Here is an 11,952-nt window from a genome sequence, read left to right as displayed (position 1 = left end):
CCCTCTTAAATGCGGCCACTCCTAGAGGTGTCTCCTAGCAACCCTGAGAAGGGGAAAACAGGTAAAAATGAACATTTACTTAGCCCCTGCTAAACTTTTTATATATCGTCTTGCATAATTTTTATAACATGATTCCTGGAGATTAAGGCCCAGAGAGGGAGGTGACTTGCCCACGGTCACACAGCTGGGAGGCAGCAGAGCCGGAATTCAAACCCAGTCTTTCCGTTTCTCCTTGAAAAATGCCCTCCGTGTGCCTGTTTTGGGTTTTTCTCTTGCGTGTGCTGTTCCTCTGTCTGAAACCTCCTCCCAGCCCCCAACCGCTTCCCAGGCCGGCTCCCCCCTGTCCTGCAGGCTTCAGTTTCAATGCCCAGAGGGAAGGCGTTCTGTGACCCCTCTGCTAAACGGACCACACCTGTCAGCCTTCTTCTCTCTCCTGGAGTTGCTCCCTGCGTCACAAGTCACAATCATTTATTAACTTTTTGTTTGTTCCTTTATCTAGAGAAGGGCTTGACTTACAAGGAACTCACATTTACATGGAGAACAAAGGCACCGAACCCAGAAACAAAAAGTTAGCCAGGATGGTGATAAATACTACAAAGAAAAGAAAACAAAGCAAAAGGCTGGAAAGCAAGCGACAGAGCAGGGGAAGGACATTTAGATGCGGTGGTCAGAGAAGGCCCTTTGAGGAGGTGATGCTTTTGATGAGAACTGAGCATTGAGAAGGAAAGAGCCATATGAAAATCCAGGAAAGGGGTTATGCAGGCAGAAGAAAAACAACATGTGCAAAGGCCCTGGGGTAGGAATGAATTTGTTGTGTTCGAGAGATAAAAGAAAGCCAAGGGGCTGGGAGGGTGGTGGGAGATGAGGCAAGGCCAGGAGCCAGATCCTAGAAGGCTTGAGAGGCTGAGATGAGGAGTTGGTTCGTTGCTTATGGTTTCTGTCCTAACTAAACTGTGAGCTCCATGAGGGCAGGGATCTTGTCTGTACCTCTAGCCTCTATCCCCATGCTAGGCACATGCCAGGCACTCAGTAAATATTGGCTTCCTACATTCACAATATATTCCCTATATGGAATATATATGGAACACAGGCCCCTGAGCGTCTGTGTTCAGATGTACATGTGTACACCTCCAAGTCCTATGCCCCCTCAGATCAGCACAGGAAGGCTGCCCCAACCCACCAGCTGTTAGGAAACTCGGTCACATCAATAATTCCTGTGCCTGGCTCTGCACGGTGCCCGGGGGAGTGGGGAGTTAATTAGCTTTGCTAGAAAGGGCCTGTGAAGCCCCTGGAACTCTGCGCCTGAACACCTTCTCCACTCAAGGTGCAAGTCTGCATTCCAGCCCCAGCCTGGCTCACTCAGCCGGATCTTACACCTGCTCACTGCGCGGGTGGTATTTACAAACAGTGGACACTCGTGGGTCAGCAGGAGGACAGGATTGGGGGCACCCCATGCTGCATCTGAGTTGTCGCAGAGTTAACTTAATGATGAAACAATCACCATACATTCTCCCTTCTCCTGGGAGTGCAAATGGCTTTATAAACACCAGGCCTGGGGCCAGCCAGGGAGGAGGGGAGGGATTACCTTGGGTGGGGAGTGAGCACACAGTCCATTAAGGGGAGTCTAAGAGCAAGAAGTTAATGGTCCCTTCAGGCCCGGAAGTTAATTCAGCCTTGAAAATAGTTCTCAAAATCCATTTGTGGACCGCTTTGGCCCACGCTGGTCTCCACGCCCACCCACACATCCCCGGTACATGCCTGCTTGCTACTCCCCTGTTCCGACTTACTCCAAGGGGCCAGCCCAGGAAGTCACTGACCCAGGACAGGGCTTAGCCAAGTGGGGGACACATTCCTCCTGTATGCAACACAGGGCTGGGATGAGAGTGAGGCAAAAAAACCTCAGTAACCACAATAAAATATTTAACACAATATTTTTAAAATGTAAGATTAATGAGCAACATCCATGATGAACAGATATGAACATCTATAATAATAAAAGCATAACATGCTAATTAGACCGGACGTCCTTCCAGACGACCTTCCAGACGAAGCCGGAGCTTTGAGGGAAGCTCGGGTCCCGGGTGCCAGAGGGAAGCTGGTGCTGGCAGCTGGGGGGAGGAAGGCCCACTCTTGCACAAATTTCGTGCATCAGGCCTCTAGTTTATAATAAAGACAGAGATTTTATCCTCACTCATCAGACTCTGACCATCAATTGAATGACCTTGACCCCCATTTGCATGACCTTGACCCTCACATGACCTGGCCTTCACTTGCATGATCTTAATGCTCTTTCATCTCACTATAATGTTAGGCGGTCCACATTGTGAACATTTTAAATTTTAATGCTTAAGCTTTTGTTTTTAATGATGACAAGTGGTCCCAGCTTTCCATTCATGGTAGGAATAATATAACATTTTTCTTTTAATATAGATTAATTTCAATAAATAAAGAACCGAGTTAATGTAAAGACGTTTACGGGTGGGGGGACACTTGGGCAAAGGCAGGGCCAGGTTAACCTCTGCTGTTCCTCCCTGCATGAAGGTGACCTCGGGTTTAAAGCAGGCACCGAACCAGGAGAGCCGAGGGCTTGTCAGCAGTGTGGCCTTGACAGTCACGGACCTTCCGAGTCCCCAGCTCTCCGCCTCTGAAATGGGGCTCACAAAGAGCTGTGCGGTGCCCAGGAGACGCTTATAATGCCCTAGGCAGGGCCACATCGTGACTGTTCTGGGCCCCTGAAAATTCTGTTTCATGGCTGCATACATCTGATGAATACCATCCTGCCCCAATTACACACTTTTCCACCAACACAGTCAGGATATGCATCCTGCTTTTTACACGAGGTAAACTATTTTTGTGGGCTCCTCAAGTATGGCTGCAGGCACTGTACTTACTGTGCCTACCAGAGAGGCCAGCCACGGGCATGATAGGCCAGCACTTGATCTTTCAACTTTTACAACACCACAAGGCAGACTCCATTTTATAGGTGACGGAAAGAAGGCCCAGAGAGGTTCAGCAAATTCCTCAAGGTCACACAGCCAGTGAGTAGCAGGGCAGAGATTTGAACCCAGATCCGTCTGCTTCTGCAGTCTGCCCTCCTCCCATCCCCTGGGAAGTGAATTAGTCTGGAGAGCAGCTAAACCCTAAGTGACCATGGCCCTCGATCACAGAAACCGTGATGATGTTCAGGGCCCAAGGTGCAGCGATCAGCATGACCCCTGTGGCCTGGCCTCTTGGTCACCTGCCGACTTGCGTGGGGCTGGGTGACATGCTCAGGCCGGTGGTTTGAGAGTCTCTGGGCGGTTAAGCCGCCACCTCCAGGCAGCAAGGTGTCTGTGGAGCCTCGGGGGTGCTGAGCACAGACTCCAGACGAGCAGGTTGCTAGCGGCTTCGAGCTTCTGTGTTCTTGCAAAGGACAAAGAGAAAGAGATAGAGGACTTTGGACGCAGACCAAAGGCACTCAGGTTTTTCGCTGGTGTCTGACTGAAGGCTCCTCAATGAGCAGGTCTGACAAGTGTCACCCCGACAAGGGGTCAGAGCCGCCCCGTCTCACGCACGCGGCGCTGCAACCTGAAACAACTGGGGCTTGAGACAAAGATCCTCCCGGGCAAGGAAAACCTGCGCTGCAGTTCCCGGCGCCGGCTTCGTGAATTATACATGGGCAGACCCCCTGGAAGGCCGCTGGCTAAGCCGAGGGGGGAGGCATGTAATTTGGGTCGCCGGCGTTCTGCGAGAACACTGGCTGGAACTGGGGCCCCTCCTCAACCAAGTGGCATTTGCCTCGACACCGAAGGGGGGACGTTTGACGCCTCAAACAGCGCCCAGCTGCCAGCGTGGAGGATGCTGAGGGGACCGGTCTTGTCTCCTTCGGGCTGGAAGGAACACGCTCCCGGGCTTCTGTCCCTCGGAGTCCCTCGCCTCGAGGTGGTCGCTGTGCCACAGGCCACAGCCACCTGCTTCCCTTCCTGGCTGAGAAGAGGGAAAGGTGCTGTATCCGCCCAGAAAGGGAGGCGGGGGACTAGGGAAGAGGCCTGGCTGGGCCTGCAAGGTGCAGCCAGGCCCACCTCAGCCTCCACTGGGAGTGGCCGCTCCAGCCCACGCGGCCTCGCACTACGCCGGGTCCAGAGAGGACGGGGCCATCCTGGCTCCAGGAATGAGCAACCCGAATCCAGTGCCCTGTAGCTGCAAAGACCACCCATCGAAGGGGCTCCCGGGCACTCTCTGTCCCTGGGGTCTGCCCAAGGACAGTGGGCAAGGGCATTGGAAGGAACAGTCAGCCAAGGTCATTTGGGTCAGAGGTGGCGAAGCGTGGGGTCCCTGGTGACAGTCCTGGGTTGGGATGGTGCTTTGTAACCTATTAGCTGTGTGACCCTGAGAAGGTGACGGGCCCTGTGGGTAGGAGGGCTCGGTAGGTGCCTGGCAGGGTCGCTGCGAAAGGAGAGGCACGCTGAGGCCTGCGGCACAGTAGCCGGCGGGTGTTAAGTGCTCAACGCACGGTAGCTAGCAAGATGGTTTGCATCTTGAAAACAAAAGGTATCCGTTCCCAGCGGTAACTCAGAGGTCGTGTGTGTGTGTCATGTGTGTGTGAGTGCATGTGCCTGTGAGTGTGCATGTGTATGTATGTGCTGGTGAGTATAAATGTGTGTGTGTATGTGTGAGTATGTGTGGTAAGTGTGAATGTGTGGATGTGTGTGCGTGCTGGTGAGAGAGTGTGTGTGGATGTGGGTGTGTGCGTGTGCGCTGGTGGGTGTAAATGTGTGTGTGCCTGTGTGACTGTGCTGGTGAGTGTGTGCGTGTGTGAGGTGTGAGTGTGTGTATGACGTGTATGTGTGCTGGTGAAGGTACACGTGTGTGCATGTGTGTATGTGTGAGTGTGTGTGTGTGCTGGTGAGTGTAAATGTGTGTGCATATGTGTATGTGTATGTATATGTGTGTGTGTGCTGGTGGGTGTAAATATATGTGTGAGTGTGCCGGTGAGTGTGTGCGTGTGTGAGGTGTGAGTGTGTGTATGTGTGTGCTGGTGAGTGTAAATGTGTGTGTGCATGTGTGTATGTTGCATGTGTGTGTGTGTGTATGCGCACGTGTGAGAGAGAGCCCACACACTCCAACCAAAGGTCGAGAGAAGAGCATTCTCCGCCCGCTCCAGACGGAAACCCGAGAAGGGCAAATACTTCATTATTTAGATTCAAAAGCTACTCATGAGGCGAGACTGGAGCACTTAGAAGGAAAGCCGACCTGAGTGTAAGATGTTATTATAACTAATGACAATGATTACAGGGCGAGGGTGTGAGCCGGAGCGAGGCCTGAGAGGTTAATGTCCATTAACTGCCTCGAATTAGGAGCTTCCTTCTGCAGACGTTTCTGGGCGAAACCTGAAGGTCTGTTTATTTACCTCACGGGGAGCCCTTAGCACATCAAAAAGGTATTTAAAGCACAACCCCCAACAATTAGCTTGAGGAAGAAGAGTAAATATGGACGCTGTTCATCACTGAGAGCCCTGCTATCAGAGACAGACGCCGTCCGTTAAATAAAACAGACCCGACCCCGGCAGGACCCACTCAGGAGCAATGGGCCCGTTTGCTGAGCAGCGTGGCCAGTGGGCTGAGGGCTCCATGAGCGATGCAAGCAGCTCCCGTCTCTGCTCCGGCTTAGAGCGCGAGTCGCAGGCTCCTGCTGGCGCCCAGGGGGAGGATGTCTCGGACGGGACGGGTGGAGGGGCTTCTCTGGCTTTGTCCTTAATCTGAGGAGGAAGCTGAGCCGTGACAGCCTCGGGACCAGGACTCCACAGTAGGGGGACCAGCCACCCGTGTGCGTGGGACACCTAGGGGGTTCCAGGCTGTAGGACTTGCAGTGCCGGAGCTGGGACTGTCCCGGGCAAAGGCTGATCACCTCCTTATGCCCCTTCCCGGGGACCCTAAGTGCAAGTGTCAGTCACTCCAGCAGGGGTAACGGTGGGGGAAGCCGGCTCTCGGCTGGCCTTTAAAAAATTCTCCCCCCTCCCCCCACCACCACGGGGCAACACGGACTGTGACTCATTGGCAGCAGGAATGTGGCTTCAGGTGGGACCTGCACAGGAGGTCCAGGGAGGCCTCCAGCAGGCGACGGCGCCGGTCCACAGGCTGAGCTGGTAGGGAGAGGCCTGGGTGAGGAGGCCGAGTCCTGGCGGAGCCCGAGACGCTGCAGAGTCCACGTCCCCGTCCCCTCCTCGGTACGGCCGAGCCCACGCGGGATGCCCGGAACCCCAGCGCCTCAGTGCTTCCGCTGCTGCTGGGGTTTCGCATATAAATATCTGCGCGCGTGCGCTTGTGTGTACATTTCTTGACATATTTACGAAGTCCCAGTTTGCCAACCTTCGGAGCACAACGCAAGAGCTGTTTTTCATCCTAATCTGCTGTAATGACATGTTTTATTATACGATTTGAGCTGTTTCCATTGCTTTCGCTGTTCCGTGTTTTTATGTATTTTAACTAATGCTTTAATTTTAGCGCGTGGTGCCCTAAGGTGATTTCACAAAGATGTACTCTGGCAAGTCGACGGGGATCCGCGGCCGTGGTGGTTGAGCTGTACCCACACACAGCATGGCACAGAGGGAAGGGTCCGAACGGCACTGCAGGGTCCTGGGAGGCCAGGGGCTTAGGGCCTGGTGCTCAGAACACCAAGATGTAGGGGACTGCGGATTTGCCTAGGGCTTCTGCCCTATTTTAGCCCTGAAAGTCTCGGCCCCCGCCCCACCACCGCCCCCGCTTCCCCAGATCTGGATGAAGCAGGATAGGATGGTTGGTCACCCCACCAAGAAGGCGGGGTTGATACTTGGCTAGGCTGGTTCCTAGGAGATGGGGGACGGGTGTGCTCTCTGAAGAGCCTGGGGCTTAGAAAGACCTCTTTTCAGTTTCAAACCCCAGCTCCGCCATAATAGTCCATTGAATTTGAGCAAGTCCCTTACACCCTCACTACACCTCAGTTTCCTCATCTGGATAATGGGGCTGCTGTAAGGGACAGGAAGTGCTGGAGTTCCAGGCCCGCACGTAGGCTCCCCGTTCCCCACCCAACAGTGAGGGGGTCTCATGGGCGCTTTAGAAGTGCTCACACCGCCCGCGGCAGAGTGAAGGCCTGGGGCCACCACCCAGACCTCCCCGTAGCCCCTTGAGAGCCTTGGCATCGGGAGCTGAGGAGCACGAGAGAGTAACTATAATGATAACTTCGGTTTATTAAGTGCTCCCCCATCCCCGCAGATCCCCCACAGGACACTTGCTGGGTAGTTGATTGTGGCCCGTCTGTGCAGACAAGGTCATGGAGACTCAGAGGTGAAGACATTTAGCAAAGACCACACAGCAAGCCCACATTTGCGGGGCCTGTGAGACCCAGCGTGTGGCACAGAGGAAAGGGTCCGAATGGCATTTCAGGGTCCCGGGAGGCCAGGGGCTTAGGGCCTGGGCTTTTTACCATCATAGCCAGGAATGGAGTCACTTGGGGTGATGAGGCGCTGAGGAACCTGGTCAGTGGGCCGAGCTGAGGTGCTGGGGTTTGAACAGCGCCTCCAGCCGGGAACAGCCTTCTCTGTTCCTGACCCCAGGTAGGGTATGGGGAGAGGCCTGACCTTTGGCACCTGCCTTTCTGCTCCCCCTTTCTCTCCCACAGTCCATACCCACGGCCCACCCTGGGCCCTCCTGCCTTTGTGTCTATGCACATGCTGTTCCCCTGAGCAGGAATGTCATTTCTTTCTCTTTACCTGCCTGGTGGTGTTCTCTTAGAAAACTCCTATTCACCCTGCAAAGCCCAGCTCCTCAGTGTCCAGGTCCTTGTCCCTCAGATTTCCACTAGTAGCTTATTTGCCTGCTTCATCGTTGCATGTGCCCAGGGCCTGACACAGAGTGATGGGAAGTTGGCGGAAAGTCTGTTGGTCAGAGGTCTCAGCTGTCTCGCTCACCCCACCGGGGTGACCATCAGCCAGTGTTTCGGACCCTGGCCATGTGCGGCTCACACCTCTGAGTTTAATTCGCACTGCAGCCCCAGGGTGTGGGCCCCATCACCTATTTCCAAGGTCATGGGTAAGCACTCTCCAGCTTTCCGACCGGCTGCCGGCTTTTGCCAATAGCGTTGTGTTGGACACAGCAACACTCATGTGACCGTGGCTGCTTTTATGCTGCAGCAACAGAATTGAATAGCGGCCAACGAGACTGCATGGATATCGACTAGCGGACGACCCTTTGCAGAAAAAGTGTGCAGCCCCTGAAAATCAGGACGAAGACCCGAGGTTCAGAGAGGCCTAGCAACTCGCCCCCTGTTAACCCCGCCAGCCAAGGACAGCCCTGGACTTCACACCCAGGACTGCAGCCTCTTTCTATGCCCAGCGCCAGCCTCACTTTCTTCCAGGACCCTGCCCGGTGCTCGCAGGGAGGGGGCTGGGGAAGGTGTTTTTTAAAAAAGAAAAAAACAATGAAAACGCATTTGATAAAGAAGCTCCCGTTTCCCACGCACTCGGAGATAAAACAGGGCTGCAAACAAGCCAGTGCATCCTTGCTGAACTCCCGCTCTTTCAAGCTTTGGGGAGGCGGGGGGTGCGGGAGGGGGTGTCACATCCAGCACAGCCTGCAGGGGCTGGGCCACCGCTGGGTCTCCAGACGCCCGCTCATTTCAGGAGACAAAACTCCCCACATCCCACATCCCAGCTCCTCTGATGCTCCCCGCCCCGTGGGCACCCACCTCCCCCCGCGCCCCTCTCCCAAGCACCCCAGGGGGTTGCCTCCCCACCGGCCAGGGAGCTGCACTTCCAACTGAAAACATTACAGCTCATGTTCCTCCCCCTTTTCTTTTTAATAAAGCTGTTTTGTGTCTCCACCGCCCCTCTCCCCCCTCTGCATTCCTCCCATCTTAGTCTTCTCCTCTCCCCTCCTGTAGGAAATGTCTAGGATTCTCTCACTGGGGTGTAATGGTTAAATTGCTACCAGCTGATTAAACAGCAGAAGTCCCGCTGTAATCCTCGGTGCTCAGGAACCCGGGGAGGCAGGGACAGGGCCCTGACCTGCTTAGCCCCTGCTGACCCCCCTGTGACGCCTGCCTAGCTTCCCTCCCCTCATCTGTCCCTGGCTGCCTAAAGGACCCCGGGGAGAGGGGTGAGGGGAGGGGAAGGGGGAGAGGGGAAGGGGAAGACAGGGGGTGGGAGGACAGGGAGGAGGGGGAGGGGAGGGGGCCTCCCCCAGCCCTGGCCCAACCTCCAAGGAATGTGCGCTCCCGCCCTGTCCCTTCCCTGCCCCCCCTGTAAACCCTCCCACACTCACATACATGGACACACTCATGCTCACACACAGTCACATATGCATAAACACCTGGTCTCTCTCTCTCTCTCTCTCTCTCTCTCTCTCTCACACACACACACACACACACACACAGTCACACTTACACACTCACACACCGACTGACTCACACACTCACAGCCAGACTCTTCCTCATTCTCTGCAGAATGAAGACCAGATGGAGATAACCCACCTGTCTGCCCTCCCCCTCCTGGGAACCTTCCCCCCTGCTCAACCCCCCCTCCCCCACCCCCCTACCCCCGCCCCCGCCCCTGCTGGGAAGGACCAGCACCAGGAAGTGTGAGATCTTTTTTTTTTTTTTTTTTTTTTTTTTTTTTTTTTTTTCTCCCAAGTTCTTTTTTTTTTTTTTTTTGTTTTTGTTTTTGTTTTTGTTTTTGTTTTTTTTTTTATTTATTTATTTTTTTTTAAATAATTTTATTTCTTAAAGTATTACAAAGAGTATTACATATGTCTCCTTTTTCCCCCCCATGACATTCCCCCGGCCCCTACCCCCCGCCCCCCCCCCCGCCCCGTGTCTTGTGTCCATTGGTTAATCTTATATGCATGCATATAAATCCTTCAGTTGGTCTCTTAATCCCCCCCCCCCAACCCTCCCCAGGCTCCCCATTGTAGTTTAACATTCTGTTCAATGTTGCTCTGCTTCTGTATCTACACCTGTTCATCAGTCCATACTGGTCCCCTTTATTTGTCCCAACCTCACTGGAGTAGTCTCAACCTCACCAGGGCCGTCTGAGCCTCACCAGGGCCATTTCAACCTCACCGGGGTCGTCCCTACCTCTCGGGGGCCGTTTCAACCTCACCGGGGTCGTCCCTACCACACCAGGGCCGTTTCAACCTGACTGGGGTTGTCTCTACCACCCCGGGGCTGTTTCAACCTGACCGGGGTTGTCCCTACCACGCCGGGGCCGTTTCGACCTGACTGGGGTCGTCCCTACCTCACGGGGGCTGTTTCAACCTCACCGGGGTCGTCCCTACCTCACGGGGGCCGTTTCAACCTGACCGGGGTTGTCCCTACCACGCCGGGGCCGTTTCGACCTGACTGGGGTCGTCCCTACCTCACGGGGGCCGATTCAACCTCACCGGGGTTGTCCCTACCACACCGGGGCTGTTTCAACCTGACCGGAGTTGTCCCTACCACACCGGGGCCGTTTCGACCTGACTGGGGTCGTCCCTACCTCACGGGGGCCGTTTCAACCTCACCGGGGTTGTCCCTACCACGCCGGGGCCGTTTCGACCTCACCGGGGTCGTCCCTACCTCACGGGGGCCGTTTCAACCTGACCGGGGTTGTCCCTACCACGCCGAGGCCGTTTCGACCTGACTGGGGTCGTCCCTACCTCACGGGGGCTGTTTCAACCTCACCGGGGTCGTCCCTACCTCACGGGGGCCGTTTCAACCTGACCGGGGTTGTCCCTACCACGCCGGGGCCGTTTCGACCTGACTGGGGTCGTCCCTACCACGCGGGGGCTGTTTCAACCTCACCGGGGTCGTCCCTACCTCACGGGGGCCGTTTCAACCTGACCGGGGTTGTCCCTACCACGCCGGGGCCGTTTCGACCTGACTGGGGTCGTCCCTACCTCACGGGGGCTGTTTCAACCTCACCGGGGTCGGAAGTGTGAGATCTTGAGATCTGAGAGGAGAGGGCTCCAGGGAAAGGGAAAGGAGGGCCCTAGGGATGGCAGCCGGGTCGGGTCGGCCCCAGGCTCTGATGGCTGTGGACCAGAGTCAGGGCTGCCCTTCTTCAAGCCTCTCTGAGCTCAATCCACAGGCCGATGCCAACAGCCTCGAGGTGGGCGAGGTGGGCAAGGTGGCCCGAGGATCAAGTGAGCACGCCTTACCCTGCAGGGGCTGTGCTAGGGCTGGGGCCGTGCCATGGCTGGGCTCCTTCCTGTACTCCTCTCCCCGTCGCGCCCCCCCCCCCCCCCCCCCCCCCCCGGCAAGCGGCCATCGGCCATCGGCCATGCCGGGCTGTCCCGGTGGGCCTGCGAGGACCCGAGGAACCAAGGCCAGCCCAGTGGTATCTTCGAAGTTAACAATAAGTGGGAATTTCTTGTGTAGCAGAAGCCCAGGCTCCGACTGGACAGGGGAGGCAGGGAGGTTTGGGAATCTTCCCAGCCCTTTGCAGGGAGCCACACCTGCCTGCCTCTTCTCCTGTCTGCACTTAGAAGGGAGTCCCTACAGGCACTGCTGGGTGGGGCTTCTTGGGGAGGGGCAGTGGGGACAGAGCCCAGGCTTCCCGAGATTCGGATCTGAGGCCTCGAGCTGGTCACCGCTCACATCCTGTTGTGACTGTCATCGAGTCAGGTCTTTGGTAATAAGGGCAGGTTGGGCTGAGCAACAGAATCTGTTCCTTATTCAACCACCCCCCCCCCCCCCCCCACCTCCCTCCTGCAGTGTCCCGTTTCTAAAGTTCAGCTCTGGCCGGTCCTCTCTCATGCTGCGTTCTGCTTGCTGCCGCCCCGCGAGTCTACAGTTCTGCAGGCCCAGGCCCCACACCTGCTGCCCGCCAGGCGAAGAGGGCAGACAGTGCCTCGCTTCAGTTTACCTGCTTTTATGTTTTTTTAATATATATTGTTATTGATGTCAGAGAGGAGGGGAGAGGGAGAGAGAGATAGAAACATCAACGGGAGAGAATCATTGATC

Source organism: Myotis yumanensis, unplaced genomic scaffold (assembly GCF_028538775.1).
Source record: "Myotis yumanensis isolate MYYU_CA2020_CCGP unplaced genomic scaffold, mMyoYum1.0.hap1 SCAF_19, whole genome shotgun sequence".
NCBI lineage: Eukaryota > Metazoa > Chordata > Mammalia > Chiroptera > Vespertilionidae > Myotis > Myotis yumanensis.
This window is presented reverse-complemented; position numbering follows the sequence as displayed.